Raw genomic sequence first — 16,159 nt, 5'->3', positions numbered from 1 at the left:
GGACAGAAGTAGCTGAGATCTGTGGAGCTGTTTCTCTGGGTAAGTTTCCTCATCTTCCACTTGCTCGTTGGATCGGTACATCTCCAGGACGGCTCAGGTGTGAGCCTTTGGGGCACCAGTGTAGAAAAAAAAATGTCTTATTCTTGATGATGGTTTCCAGAATCAACACGTTTGCTACTTTGTGTGCTGTGAGCGAGGCAGGATGCTTTCAAACAGAAGTGCAATTTTTTAAGACTCTACACTTTTGGAAAGTCAGCATAACTTTATCACTAAATATGTGATTGAGGCACCCTTTTCCCCATCTTTTTGGCACAGTCATGGACAGCCAGCTGGAAACACCCAGAACGTGCATTCACCCAGCGATGTTATTCTGTTTTACTCTGGTTTTTGGCTCTGGTTTTGGAAAATCCTTGGCAGCTCATTAGGGCTGAGCACAGGGATGTTGTTCTCTGGGCACGGGGAAGGTTTTCCAGCTTCGGAAGTCACGGGGAGAAGGTCTCTGTGGGCTCAGAGCAGCATCCCCATCCCTGTGTGCTGTATCCCCAGGGGATGCCGTGGAAGGGGCTGACCTCCTGCCTTCCACTGCTGATGCAGGCAGAGCGTGGAAGGGATAAACCCGAAACTGCTGGGGTTTTGAAGAAGTTGAGAATTAAGTTTCTGGTGATGCATACGTGATCTTTTGATCTTTGATTTGCTGTTCAAATCTATTCAAAATAAATGTGTAAGATATTTTGATTTTTCTTAACTTTGTATTTTTCTTTTTTTTTGCTTGGGTTTTGTTTTGGTTTTGGGTTTTTTTTTCTGGTCACTTCCCTCCCCCAGTAAGAAGCCAGCTGCCTCTACAAAGATTTAGGTTCCAGAGATCTTCAATGATACCTCATGGGAGCAGAGAGGATGCTGTAGCTCTGCAACTCCCATGGTAGTAATTAATAAGAAGTCAAGTTCTCAACTAACTGTGACAAATTGGAAAGCTGTGAATTTGGAGATAAGAGCGGAGGGTCACAGTTTATTTGTAACTGGGTTATCGAATCATAATAAGCACTTATAGCAAAAAGCATCATAAAAGAATATAGTAAGGTACAAGAACCTTAGAGTAATTGGGTTTTCCCTCACAAATAAGAGCCATGTGGCAAAAGAATTTCCCTTTGAAGAAACTGTTATAAATTTGGGGTCTACAGTTTCCATTAGCCCCTCATCGTTACTAGCCCGTTGCAAGAGAGATAAAATGCATAAAACATCCCCAACATTTGATATCATAATCTTATTTGGTTATATTTCCTAATGTTTCCCAGTGTGACTATAAAAAAATGACAAAACCACAAGAGGGATAATGCAACATTTAGTCTCTTTCGTGAAAATATAAAAATGAGATTCTTGGTTCTTTTTAATATTTTTTTTATTTTTCTATATTTGGTGATTGATTTTAAAAAAATATTAAAATTCCAGTTTTGTGCACCATATGCTTGGGGAGTTAACTAGGAAAAAAACCCCATTCATTCACAGATTTTAGTCTTCAGAGTTTTGGAATATCCTCCTTCTATTCAGAGATGAAGGAATTAAGGAATAAAAGTGTAATAAGGAAAAGAGTATTTTACTTTCTGGGGGCATAAAAATGACAGGTGAAGTGTTGACTCTGTAGCAGATAACTGCAAAACTGTTATTGCCTTTAAAATATTGCTGAGTTCTTGGACAAAAGATTTGGACTTTGTTTAATTTTATTTTTCATCAGGATTTATAAGCTAAATATTACTGATATATTTCTGTTTAGGGGTATTCATTGAGAACTATTTGCAAGGTCACTTTTAGGAACCTAGCTTGTTTCCTGGAAAAATATCAGTCTTTCCAAGTATCTATTTGATTTCATTTGGTTTCATTCACATCCCTGCATAATCTGCCTTATCGAACTGTTTCTGGTGGAGGCACAGCTATAGGTAATTGTGATTTTTAATATAGCATTTGTGGAATGAGAATTGGTTAATGGGTGGTGTTTCCTGCAGGGGAGTACTGAGCTCCTCCACAGAGACAGTTTCCCTGCAAGAAATCTGCTCTATCAGCTGCGTGGGGTGAATCACTCCTGCTTCACCAGCTCTGTGGAAAATTAGGCTGAGTTTCCAGAAGCATCAGGAATTTTTGTTTTTATTTATTTTAATTAATTTAATTTAATTTTAATTTTATTTCCTCCAGCTCCCGCCTTGGCCATCCCCAACAGACGCACTTGAAAGAGGGGAAAAGGCTTCAGACATTAGTGCAAGTGGAGGAATTGTTCTTTGAATGATGTTTTTGGGGCCAGGCAGGTGGACAAGCAGATACACCGACTGGGAAGAAAGGTTATTCAAAGCTTAGGGATTGGCGGGGAAGAGAAAAGGGATGGTCTGGTTTGGTAAAGCTGGGAAACCAGCAAATATGTTGAGCAATCAGCTAAAATATGTAACAGGCGTTTGGGTTTTTTTAAAGCCATCTCTGCTGGAGCCCCTGGGATCATCGAGTCCAACCATTGCCCTGACACCACCATGGCAACTAGACCAGGGCACTAAGTGCCATGTCCAGCCTTTTCTCAAACCCCTCCAGAGATGGTGACTCCACCACCTCCCTGGGCAGCCCCTTCCAATGGCTAATGACCCTTGCTGAGAAGAAATGCTTCCTCATGTCCAACCTGAACCTCCCTTGGTGAAGCTTGAGGCTGTGTCCTCTTGTCCTATCACTGGTTGCCTGGGAGAAGAGGCCGACTCCCACTCCACTGCAACCTCCCAGGTATGGCCATACCCCCTTGCCACCACCTCTCTGAGCGGTTTGACTTCTGGAAAAGTCCATTTTCTTCTTCTTCTGTGACTGTCCCACCTGTGGTAGCATCGAGCAGAGCCTCTCCCAGCCCGAGGGCTGGCAGAGCATCCAGGGGACAGAGCCGGCCGATGGGATGTGATGATGCCTGGTGGCCGTGGTGCTTCTGACTGCCCACCGACCATCAGGTGGGAGAAAGAACAAAAGACCCTCGTGCATGAGAAACGCTCCCGTTGTAGAGACTTGTTGTGAAAAATCAGTGTTAGGTGGGGCTGCAGCGTCTGAATTGCAGTCTTTAGTTTATGAAAATTATAATTATTTTGATTTTTGTCCACAGACAGCTTGAAGTGTTGCAAAACTCTGCAGGTGCTCTCTGTTATAACAAAACCCCAGAACAGATGGTGCAAGGTACCAGGCCAGCTCAAGGGATTAAACGCAAGGCTTTTGAAATTTAAAATTAAAGCTGGGTGATCTTGGGAAAATGTGCCTGCCAAACAAGCTTGCTTAAAAAAAAGTTCTCCAAGTTCTCCATACAAGCTGATTTAAATTCAAATGAGACAAAAATTGGGCACTTTAAAAGTGCTTAAGAGAGGATTAAAAATCTGTGATCAAGAAAAAATGGGATGTATATGAATTATTTGTTGTTGCAGTAGGATTTTTTGTGTCCAAAAGTGCATTTTCTCTTCATTTTTTCAGCAGCGCTTCAGTGGATGGTAGAGGAAAGGCTGTAACTAACCGTTCCTTTCCATTGTCTGCTGCTCAAAGCGTGAACAAGACAGCGAATCCACCGAGCCTGGCAGCCTCACTTGGGTTGTTGGTAGCAGAAATGATCCCCCCAAGTCCTGGGACCAGGGGTGCTGGTGGTGAGGCCACCATCCTGGGAGTGATGGGGAGAGGACCGTGCGCTGCGCTCAGTGCCTGTCTTGCCTTGTGGCAGTTGGGAAGCTGGGGCTTTGCTCTGTTTCATGGGTATAAAATTAATCCATAAATGTTGCAATTAAAAGGAAAAGGGCTTTCCTTTGGAGCAAGCTTCCCTTCCTTCTGCAGCAGCAAGGAGCGTGGTGCCGTGCTCCTGATGTCCCCTTTGTTTCAGCAGCGTCGTTTCCCCTACACGGAGCAATTTCCATTTCTCATTGGCAAGGGACATGGTTTTCTGCATATTTTTTTTTTTAAATCACTCATAATCGTGAGCCTAGTGGGGGCATTGAGGCTCACAATGAAGAAAAACCCTACTGGGTGAAAATGCGGCAATCTCCCCGGCTTTGATGGCCTTGTTGGCCAGAATTTGGGACTCCAGCAAACAGTTTGCCACAGCTCTATTTAAAACAGAAAGGGCTGGCAAATACTGCAACGCTGGATGGTGTTTGCGAAAGCTTTTGTTAATGTGTTAGATAACCTATTAATCACAACTTTTATATTCATATGCAAAACGTGCCCGGAGGACGATTTAATCATTTATTACAAGCACTTTATATATTTACTTTCCCTTTCCTTCCCATCACAAGAGCCATGCTCATTAAGCAAGCACGCTGCAGGGAGATGGCTGCGATGGGACGGGGTGCTGAGCCCAGGCGAGAGCTGCACGGGGAAGGGAAAACTGCAGAAAGTTTCAGCCCCGCGCTGTGTTTTGATATGAATTTGAAAGCCGGCATGATTAAAGTAATTGAAAGATTCTTTCATATTTTTCTTTCCTATTCCTGTCTCGTCTTGTCATATTAAAGGTTTTTAAGGACTTTAATTAGGGATACTGGTTATGGAGACGACAGAGAGCAACCCTTTCCACGCCCAGACACTTGATGGAAGATGATCACTTTGGCAGGTACAGGCTGGCAAGCTGAACCGATATAAATTAACTAGGAAAGGTTAAATTAGAGTAAAATGAGGATTGCAGACCCATCTATGAAGCAAAGTTAATTCTGAGCCAGCTCCTTGTTCTGTCTGCTGTGCTTAGTCATAGCTGCGGGGATGGCTTGGGATTAGGGAGCCTTTCCACGCGGATTGTCATTAGTTGTTTCTTTAAAAATAAGCTCTGATGTGGAAGGATGAGTTAAGATTGTGAGCTATTGGTGGAGGACAGTGAGCCTCTTGTACAAACTTTATTTTTAAAGCTGTGTAATGCTTTATATAGAAAGCAAAGCAAAGCTAACAAACGTTTGTGAAGGCCACCATCAAGTGAAGAGTGAAGGAAGCAAGAAGATTGGGGTGTGCTTCTGTACAGCCACCTGGACCTTCTGCCCGAGCTCATTGTCCAGTGCGTCACTGTCCTCCTCCCTCAAGGACTCAAAATAGGACCAAAATGTATCTTGTGTTTCATATATCCAGCTTTGCTCTTTGGGCACGTTGGGAAGAGCAGGCTGGGTGTCAGGGTGGTGGGGTCCCTTGGGGTGCTGGGCTTGACAGGGAGCTGGGAGGGCTCTGGCCAGCCCCATTGCTCAAAGCTCAGCCAACTTGGGGACCTTGGGGCTGTTTACCCAGTGTCTGGTCCTGTTGAATTTTGGGTATCCCCAGGGGTGCTCTCCGTGACCTCCACCCTGTGGACTCCCCTGAGCTTACTCCTGTCCATCCATGTCTTTCTCACATGGCCCCTCATGCCCTGCTCTTCTCTGCCCATCACCCCAGCACCCTCATGCAGGACTTTGCACCCCCATTGCTTAACCTCGGGAGGTCCCCTGGGCCCGTTGCCCTACCCTACCTCTGCAGGCAGCAGTGTGCTGCATGGGATGTTGTCCCAGAGCATCCCAGCACCAAGGGATAACCTCGGCCACGAGTCACCTCAAACGTCCTGTTGAGTCAGCACCAAGTATTTCGGATGGACCTCATTGGTGTGTGTTTTCAGTGGTCAAGACTGAAAAAAATGGCAGCGTGATAGCAATGTATAAATGTTAACATATTTAAATATCATATGCAGCAAGACAATGTTACCCGTGGATTGTTCTAGATAGCTTTTTTAACTCTCATGTAGCCTAATTGAACAATGCAAACAAACAGGGATTGATCCTATCCTTTATCTGAATTAAAAAAAAAAAAATCATTTTTGTGTTTTATCAGGATGTCTGTTTGTTTTGGTATTCAATTACAGGGTTCATTAAATCAAGATCCCTATAGCTATATTTCATCTTTTCTTTGCAATATGATATTGTGGTGTATATTACGTACACGGTGCATGAGGCAAAACCTAAGAGGCTCTCTCGTTGCCTACAGTTGAGAAATAACATTTGCCACCTCAAATTGCTGGAAAGTTGCAGTATTTCCAGAACGAGAGCCTCACGCTTTGCCAGGACATCTACACCATCGTTGTGTTGATGAGGCGGCCTGCTTCCCCAGCACCATTTTACAGAGCTATAATAGCTGGTAAAAATGTTTTTAATTTGTTTGACAGTCTTTAATCTACCCCTTTGTTACAGTGTTTGGTGTTGAAGTATTTTTTTTTCAAGGACTTTGTGGTTGCTATAGATATTTTATTCCGTAATAAGGATGACATTGCATGTAATCCTATGAAAAGACACAGTAATTAATTTGAAAATTGCTAAGGAGTCGGTAAGTATTTAAAACCTTAATTATGTATAACCTCGTTTTCTCTCGCAGCTCATCAGATGCAGCGTCTTTGAAGAGGGGGAACGGCCTTTGCTGCTGCAGGTCCACCCTGCCCGTCTCTTTGTGCATCTCCCAGCGACCAGCCAGGGTGTAAAGAGGCCGAATCCGCTGCGGAGAGCTCGCGGGCGCGGGGAAGTTGTTCTTTAAAGCTCTGGAGAAATACAGTGCATTTATCAGCTCTGAGTGGATATCATTGTGTTTATAACAGAGTGGAGGCACCATGCAATTTTGCTCTTGAAATTGGTTTATATAGATGACTGGTTGCTGTGAAGTGTGTGTCAGAGTTGCATGCAGCCGTTATGAAGTAGTACAATTGTCATCGCTTCTTACATGGTTGTTGAGAAGAGCTTGAGAGCCCAGCTCAGTCAGCTGTTGAATAGATAACCCAACACAGTTAACGTGGCATACATTGTAAAGAATTACATGCCTGCTACAATGAGCTCTGGGCCTTTGGTCTAGATAATAATCCTGGTGGGTGTACCACGTGTAGTGGCTGTCTGATCGCTCAGATATGACTGACGAAACATAAAGAAAAATGTCAGTCGGCTAAAAGAAAAATGCTGCTGTAAGTTTGTTTAAGGTTCATGTAAACGGCTGAGCTTTTTTATTTAACCCCGAGTCTCCCAAAGACTTGGCTGTCGAGCTAAACGCGGGTCTACGTGTAAGCTGTGGGTGAAACTCCATTTTAGATCGTGTCGAGATTTGTCAGCTGCGATAAAGGCTTTGGCCATCTCTTCCCGTCGTGGTGGCCTTGTCTTCTCACTTCACAGCAAGCAAAGTCCTCGTGTCAGTTTACATTTGCGATGGGTGAGGCTAACACCACTAAAAAGGGTGAGTGTTCACGACTTTTTAAGTGCCGTGGCACAATTCATTTCGGTGAATTGAAGGAAGCCAGAATAATCAAGCTGGCAATATGGACTGGACTGGAGGAGCAGTAATTAATACTGCTAGGAAATTTAAAAAAAAAGATGAGCTGCTGTGTAAAAGCTACAGGGCTGCTTGCCACTTAAAAAGGGCTCAGACATTGGAAAGATGAACGTGCATCAGAAATATGTCTGTGGCCCCGAGGCATCACCAAGCCCGCAGAGTTGGAGGAGGTCAAGGCCAAGGCTGATGTTGCTCTGGACGGCTGCAGCGGCACCTGTAGTCACCACACCTTACCTGAGGTTGCTTTGCTCTGGTCTCTGTCAGCTTTAACCCCTTGTGCTGCTCCTGCAGTTTGCGATAGAGCATCTATGAATTGCAAGGGCTGGATGCAGACTGTAGGAATGACAGGGCTGAACGGGCCGGCGTGGCCACCAAGGTGTAGATACCCGTTGCCTACACAGTGCTGTAGGGGAAGGAGGGTTAAATCTCTGCCAATCCTTGCACAAATGGATTTTTTTCTTTTTTTGTACTAAGAGATGCATGTTTTTTTACATTGCTTGAATTTTGTGCACATGTTCCTGTTTGGAGATATGACAATTTTGCAATAATACATCCCTCCGTACTCGGCACTGGTGAGGCCACACCTTGAATCCTGTGTCCAGTTCTGGGCCCTGCACTTCAAGAAAGATGTTGAGGTGTTGGAGCGAGTGCAGAGGAGGGCGACCAAGATGGGGAAGGGTCTGGAGGGTCTGACCTGCGAGGAACGTCTGAGGGAGCTGGGGGTGTTTAGCCTGGAGAAGAGGAGGCTCAGAGGTGACCTTAGTGCAGTCTACAACTACCTGAAGGGAGGTTGTAGCACAGTGGGAGTTGGCCTCTTCTCCCGGGCAACTAGCAATAGGACAAGAGGACACAGCCTCAAGCTTGGCCAGGGGAGGTTCAGGTTGGACATTAGGAAGCATTTCTTCTCAGCAAGGGTCATTAGCCTTTGGAAGGGGCTGCCCAGGGAGGTGGTGGAGTCCCCATCTCTGGAGGGGTTTAAGAAAAGCCTGGCCATGGCACTTAGTGCCCTGGTCTAGTTGCCATGGTGGTGTCAGGGCAATGGTTGGACTCGATGATCCCAGAGGGCTCTTCCAACCTGATAGATTGATTCTGTGATTGGTTCTACATCAGACTTGGGGCTATTCTAGGGCTGTTTTGGTACGAGCTGCTTCTGCAACACGTAGGCTCCTGCAGACTGCTTTGCTTCGTTTTGTTTTGTTTTGTTTTTTCTTTTCACAGCAGTCAAATACTGGTGCTTTATTTATGACACCAATAATACTTCTGTGCCACAACAGGACACTTTTATTGCTGGTTTTGAAGTATTTGCATTTTTATTTAAAAATCTGAGCCAAGCAGCAATCTGAAAAAAAAAAATCAAAGTGAATAAATAAGAATTTGACAAAAATATGCATTGCGTGCCGCTAAGGAGCTGAGTGGAAGAAGAGAAGCTGCGTGCTGAAGGGACCCTGACCTTTCTGTCCAGGGTGGCTGGGTGCTGGGCTCGAGGAGGAGCGATGGGCTGCAGGGCAGAGGGACCTGCTCTTGCAAATGGTGCGTTTGGACCGGGTTTTGCTGTTGAGAGGGAGCAAATGTGTGCGTGTGTGTTTCATCTCGGGCACGTTTCTGAGCAAGCCTAATTTATCATATGGTCTGTTTGTCCTTCCTTCTGGAAAGGCTGCCTGGGCATCTCAGTTTTTAGCATTACCAATTTCAGGCCACACGTCTGGACGAGAGCCGGGAGCTTCTTGTCCTGTGGAGAGGCTTTGCAGGGCACGGGGAGGGCTTGGCTTGAAGGAGGGAGGTGAGGGAGACCGTGTGTGCCTTTGTAAACTCTGATATCATTCAATCCACAACTTTATCACGTGGGATGTGAAAATATCCAGCTCACCCTTTCCCTGCACACGGAGGGAAATGCCAGATGCAGCTCTTCCCTGCTTTATTATTTCCTCTCAGTTTACATGGCAGTCTTTTACTTACATTTTTTTAAACCCCTATTTATTGCCCCCCGAGCTCATAGTAGCACTGCAGGAGCTCAGAGCAGCTAACGGAGCATGAGCTACGTTGAGCAGAGCAGATATCTGCTCAGTCTAGGGCTGAGCCAGCATCCTGCTGACACCAGGCTGAGCTTGGTTGCAAAATAATTGGAAATCTTTTTGTATTTCAATCCACCAGTGTGTGCTGGGGAAGGTGAGAAGGGGTGGAAATATCCCTCAGTAAACTCTGAAAATGTCCCGAGAGCTGCATGGCTCAGAAAATGGGCTTAGACCTTTGGGTCTGAAGTCAGCAGCATCACCACAGAGCAGACAAGGAACAGGAGTCAGAGATGATGGATTTATTTCTTTCACCCCAAATTCCTCCATAATATTTAGTCCTAAAAGCTTTCTATTCATGGCTGTTGTGGCGGTGTCCCAGTCCCCAGCCAGCCTACCGGAGCCACCACCTTGGGGGTATTTTCTTTTCAGTGCAGCAAAATTTGTCTCCTGATGAGTGAAATCCTTCCTGCATGGCTATAACCTCCATTTGTTGAGTATGTGCAGTCTCATTTTATCGTTACCTGCCCTCTATTAACTCTGATTTGAATGTCATCGTGCCAGAGGATGCACAAAAACGTGTGCCAGTTCTTCCTTTGTCCTTAGCACAGGTTGTAAAGTGTTTTGTGGTAATTTTTCAGAAGACCTTTGTGTGGAAGTTACGGCTCTACCATAACCCTGAGTGTCTTCTATACCTTTATTGCTGGGATGTGGCCAGTCATAATTTGGCCACTTGTTGTTGTTCTTCCTCCACCTCCACCCCAGCTCCTGCTCCCAACACTTTTTATCTTCTCTTTCAGGAAAAATCTCTTTAAAGAAATCACCTTTTGGGAACTACATCTGAAAATACCTAGTAAGGAAGCTGCCAATTCACCTTTTTTTTGGTAAAAGCATTATGCATGAAGTAGTCTGATATTATCCACTTGTTTGGCCTAAGAAAGGGTTCAAAGCTCACCCCAGGAGGTCAAAAAAATTCTCAAGGAAAAAAAACCAACATCCCAACAGCCTTTATGTTAAATTCTAGTCTTCTAGAAAAGCTGAGAGAAATTATTAGTGCTAAATAATAGAAATTCAGCAGAATGTATCATTTTTCAGCTAAGGAGTGTATTCACACGGATGCGGGAGCTTTTCCCCTACATGACATGGATACTTGTTCTTTAAACAGCCAAACTGGGGCTTTCTAGCTCAGATTCTCGGAATTGCCCTCTGGAGGCACCTGTCTCTTCCTCTGAATACTTTAACTGAAATCAATAGCAATAGGATGCAGTTCAGTGTTAGACCGAAAAATGTACGCCCTTCATATTTTTTTCTGAGTAATCTTATGATATCCTAATTCTTAAAATTATGCTAGAGGATTTCGTTTATATACACACACGACATATGTTTATGCATTTTAATATGAAATCCTTTATAATGGGTGATATTCAAATTTCAGACTCTAATGATGCGACGTGTGCGGCACGAAATGCAGCAATTTTTCACAGTTTCTATCGCTGCGTTTTGCTTAACGGCACTAAAATTGTGACTCCCATTCAGAAACTGGCATGCACCCATTAAAATAGTCCAGAAAATATAGTTTTAGATAAAGCCTTTAAATTATTCGCTTGATTTTCTTAATATAGAAGGGGGTTTTAGTTGGGGGGGTTGGGTTTTTGGGTTTTTTTTTTTGCTTTTCTTCCACCACCCACTTAATAAAACTGTGCATGGAGCTGATTTTGGAAGCGATCCCTCAAGTGAGGGTGGGAGTCGCTGGCAGCCAGAGTCCCCTTCCCTGCAGCACGTCCTGGATTCCTTGCAGTCGATGTGCTGATGCTCTAAAGGTTATGCTTCCCAGGCCCCGGGTGTGAGTGGGCATGAAGTTTGCTTTGCGGAGAGTACACAGTCTTGTTTAATGTTCAGGGCTTCTCCTGTTTGGAGCCAGCCTCCTGGGCGACGTTGGTAGAGGAAGATGGGGCTAGGGAAAAATAGTCAAATGAGGAATAGAAACATATAGAAAATATATCTATAGGTGTGTATACACACATAGATATTTAAGAGAGCTGCCTGCTCCATTCTCTCCTGGGGGGAAACGGGCAGCGCGTGTGTCGTGCCCTGGAGGAGGCTGTGGGTTCACGAGGGTGGAAGAGCTGCGTGCAGTGAATCATAGAATCACAGAATGTCGGGGGTTGGAAGGGACCTCTGGAGATCATCGAGTCCAACCCCCCTGCCAGAGCAGGACCAATCTAGGGCAGGTCACACAGGAACGCATCCAGACGGGGCTTGAAAGTCTCCACAGAAGGAGACTCCACACCCTCTCTGGGGAGTCTGTTCCAGTGTTCTGTAACCCTCACAGTGAAGAAGTTTTTCCTCATGTTGAGGTTGAACTTCCTGTGCTCTCGCTTGCAGCCATTGCCCCTTGTCCTGTCGCAGGGCACAAGTGAAAAGAGGTTGCCCCTTTCCTCTTGACACCCAGCCCTCATCTATTTACACACATTAATCAGATCCCCTCTCAGTCTTCTCCAGACTAAAAGGCCCCAGGTCTCTCAACCTTTCCTCCTAAGGCAGGTGTTCCAGTCCCTTCATCATCCTCGTAGCCCTCCGTTGGACTCTCTCCAGTAGATCTCTGTCCCTCTTGAACTGGGGAGCCCAGAACTGAACGCAATACTCCAGGTAAGGTCTCACCAGGGTAGAGTAGAGGGGGAGGAGGACCTCCCTCGATCTGCTGGACACTCTCTTCTTAATGCACCCCAGGATGCCATTGGCCTTCTTGGCCCCAAGGGCACATTGCTGTCCCATGGATAACTTGTTTTCCACCAGGACTCCAAGGTCCTTCTCCACAGAGCTGTTCTCTGGCAGATGGCCTCCTAACCTGGACTGGTGCATTTTATTCCTCCTTCCCAGGTGCAGGACTCTGCACTTATCCTTGTTGAACCTCATTAGGTTCCTCTTTGTCCAGCTCTCCAGTCTGTCCAACTCATGCTGAATGGCCACACAGCCTTCAGGTGTATCAGCCAAACCTCCCAGCTTTGGATCATCAGCAAACTTGCTGAGAAGACACTCTGTCCCTTCACCAAGGTCAGCGGTGCCCTGCGCGGGGACATACACACTTTTCCCATCCTCGCCTTTTTCTTTCTCCCACTAACAGCCCCTTGTCATGTTTATCCTCTCAGAAAGTTGAATTATATTTGTAAGCACGGGAAGACGGAGTTTCAGGGTCTCTGTTCATCCCTTCCCCTGTGCACGGGGGAAAGCTCCGGGAGCAGAAGGTCGTGGGGCTCCTCTGGGTAGATGAAACTCTTCATGTCTCCCCTCTCCTCCTTGGATGGAGGAACCCTGTTATGTGCTGGGCAAAACTGCTGGACAGTTGGTGGCTGACCAGGAGCACAGCTCCGAGGAAAATCAACTTTGGCATCAGTACAACAGCGCAGGATGCACATAGTGTAAAACTTAGAAGATTATTGTGGCTCTGAAATCTGGGAAAATATTGAGTTTTTGTTCTATTATGGTTTTTCTCAGCTTAAATGTTTTGGGGGTTTTGTTTTTTTTCAGGTAAAGTAGTTTTATATTAATAACTGCAACCAACTCTGCCTCCTTTAGCCATAAAACCCCACGGCGATTACGTTTCTTCGCTAATGGAAATAAAAGGTGAGAGAACTAAAAATAATAATAAAAATACTTCAGATCTCTACACTTGAATTCAATTAATGCCTCCATCTTAGTCTACCAAACACTTGAGAGTGCCACAATAAGAGGAAATATAGATATAAGTGCCTAAACAAAGTGGTCAACAGCTGCACAGCCATGTAAATCACTCCCTCTTCATGAACATGCTAAAAAAAAAATTATCACTTTTATTTTCTCCAGTTACTTTAACCACTTTCACCTTAAAACCATGTAAATATTAAAACCATATAAATGACATTACTTTTGCTGTTGCAAGAGGCAGAAGATGGGAGTCTGTCCCAGCTGTTGAGCAGGGCCAGGGCTCTCCTCCCTGGCCGTGCATTTTGCAAGGAGCTGTGATTTGCTGTTTGAAGGAAGCCCTCTGCGAATTTACATTAATTTTTTTAAGTGTAAATCCCTGGGGATAAGTTAGAAAATGCTTCAGTGCTTTTCCAAATAGCATTTTGCTTGAGTGGTGGCTCGGCTGGCGGTGCAGACCGTGTATATTAATTTATTTAGAGGGTCCGAGGATGGAGTCCTGCCCCTGCACCGCTTCCTTCGAGTCCTTCCATTGCACCACACACTCCCCGTTGCTCCTTGTTAAAAGTAATTTTAGTCCCTCTGTTTTCCTTTCAACGGCCATTATCTGTTAGACAAACTAAACCCCAAAGAAGTCCGTCCTCCCTTAAAGGCTAATTATATTGGTTTATAATTATTCTATCTCCAGTTTCCCCGTGGCACCAAGGAACACATGGTCTGAATTGAGGGATTATGATTGTTGTGATGTTGTATTGCAGTCTACAACTACCTGAAGGGAGGTTGTAGCGCAGTGGGAGTCGGCCTCTTCTCCCAGGCAACCAGCGATAGGACAAGAGGACACAGCCTCAAGCTTCGCCAGGGGAGGTTCAGGTTGGACATCAGGGAGCATTTCTTCTCAGCAAGGGTCATTAGCCATTGGAAGGGGCTGCCCAGGGAGGTGGTGGAGTCCCCATCTCTGGAGGGGTTTAAGAAAAGCCTGGCCATGGCACTTAGTGCCCTGGTCTAGTTGCCATGGTGGTGTCAGGGCAATGGTTGGACTTGATGATCCCAGAGGGCTCTTCCAACCTCATTGATTCTGTGATTCTGTATTACCTAAAACTGGCTTGCCATGGGGGCACTGCCTGAGAAGGAGCCTTGCCATGTCCTTTGGTGTTGGGGAGGGAAGGCTTTGGGGGCAGGGTGCTGCTCGGGTCCCCTCCCAGGACATCGCCTGAGAAAATGTGCTGGTCCTTGGACGCCCCTAGCCATGCCTCTGCACGGGTGTCTGTGCTGGGGCATCTAACAGCACCTAACGGAGGCCCTCGTGGAAATGTGTGTGTTCAGGGGGAAAATCCAAACCCTGCAGCTCTCCCCGAGCTAAGACTTCAGCGAGGAGGAGGATGGGAGAGCACAGGATTCCTGTTAAAACGGGCAGATGAGCGATTTTTGCAGAATTTCATTGGGAAGTCAGAAAGCACAGCACCGAGGACACCCTTCGCACACATCAAACCGGGGCTGGAGCCACAACCTAGGTTCATATAGAGGTGAACTTACGTCTTCTACACTGTAATGCCCGGGACCTTTGCTCTTCACCACAGAATCACAGAATCGATGAGGTTGGAAGAGCCCTCTGGGATCATCGAGTCCAACCATTGCCCTGACACCACCATGGCAACTAGACCATGGCACTAAGTGCCATGTCCAGCCTTTTCTGAAACCCCTCCAGAGATGGTGACTCCACCACCTCCCTGGGCAGCCCCTTCCAATGCCTAATGACCCTTGCTGAGAAGAAATGCTTCCTAATGTCCAACCTGAACCTCCCCTGGCCAAGCTTGAGGCTGTGTCCTCTTGTCCTAGCGCTGGTTGCCTGGGAGAAGAGGCCGACTCCCACTGCGCTACAACCTCCCTTCAGGTAGTTGTAGACTGCACTAAGGTCACCTCTGAGCCTCCTCTTCTCCAGGCTAACCACCCCCAGCTCCCTCAGCCGTTCCTCGTAGGTCAGACCCTCCAGACCCTTCACCAGCTCGGTCACCCTCCTCTGGACTCGCTCCAACACCCCAACATCTTTCTTGAGCGCTGCCCTTGGCACAGCCATGGGGTCCTGAGCCAAAAACCTGCCCCATCTCTGTCTGTCCATGCTGCTTCTCCAAGCTGATGCCTTTGTGGAAGTGTCCTTGGTTTGCGAGATCAGTGCAGTCCTTCAAAAATTGGTCTTCATACACTGTGCATTGGGAATCTTGCTGCAGAGGGAGGAGATGTCTGGCAGCTCCTGCTGGCAAAATAAAAAAGAGAAAGATAAGAAAACACAACCAGCCCTTAGTGTCAAAGCAGAGGTTTGGGGGAAGGTGCTCTCCTCTAGCCACGGCCAGATGGGTGCAGAAGGACATCAGGACCAGCTCAGCATGATGAGCCCGGCACAAATGACGGGTGTTCAGGGCCGACCCCCTTCCCCAGGCACAAGGTCAAACTGCTCCTGTGCTAGGAGTGCTCAGAAATACTGACACGTTTATTTAATTTTTCAATTTCAAGTTTTCTATTAAATATTTTAACAAAAATGCCACCGATTTATAATTTCCCAAATATTTTTGTTTAGAAAATAATTCGTTTTGGTCTTAAAATGTACATCTATTCCAGGAGAAAGCATCACAGATAAAAATATCTTTGAAAATATTGTGTAGAATAAAAAAAAGAAAGCCACCAGGTTTTTTTTTTTCTTTCTTTAAAGGCCAGGCTCGAGCACAAAGGGAGGGAAAATTCGTGGCCAGTTCGGCGTGGCAGGGACCGCTGCTCTGTTCAGGGGAGGGATCCCCTCCCCTCTGTGTCTTCATGCACCCTTCTGTGACACCTGAGGGGTCAAATATTTTTACCTACACGTTGCACTTGTATATAGGGTATTTGTGAAGGCGGCACCTATTGTGTATGCAAGTGTACATCTATTTGTACACACACGTATCCATCACAACCCGAATTTTCATGAGATAAATGCATGTTTGCAGTTGGCAGGAAAAATGCCTAAATGTCACTGAAATATTTCTCACTGCTACTAATAATTATTATTTTTAGTATGATCATTATGCAGTAGGGTACTTTCTCCTGGAAAGACCGGTTAAACTGAAATATTTCTCTCCTATAGAAAAAAAAGTCAATAGCTTTTAAGGTTGGGTTGTTTTTTTTTTTTTTCCCATATTATT

This window comes from Nyctibius grandis, chromosome 9, assembly GCF_013368605.1.
Source record: "Nyctibius grandis isolate bNycGra1 chromosome 9, bNycGra1.pri, whole genome shotgun sequence".
NCBI lineage: Eukaryota > Metazoa > Chordata > Aves > Nyctibiiformes > Nyctibiidae > Nyctibius > Nyctibius grandis.
This window is presented reverse-complemented; position numbering follows the sequence as displayed.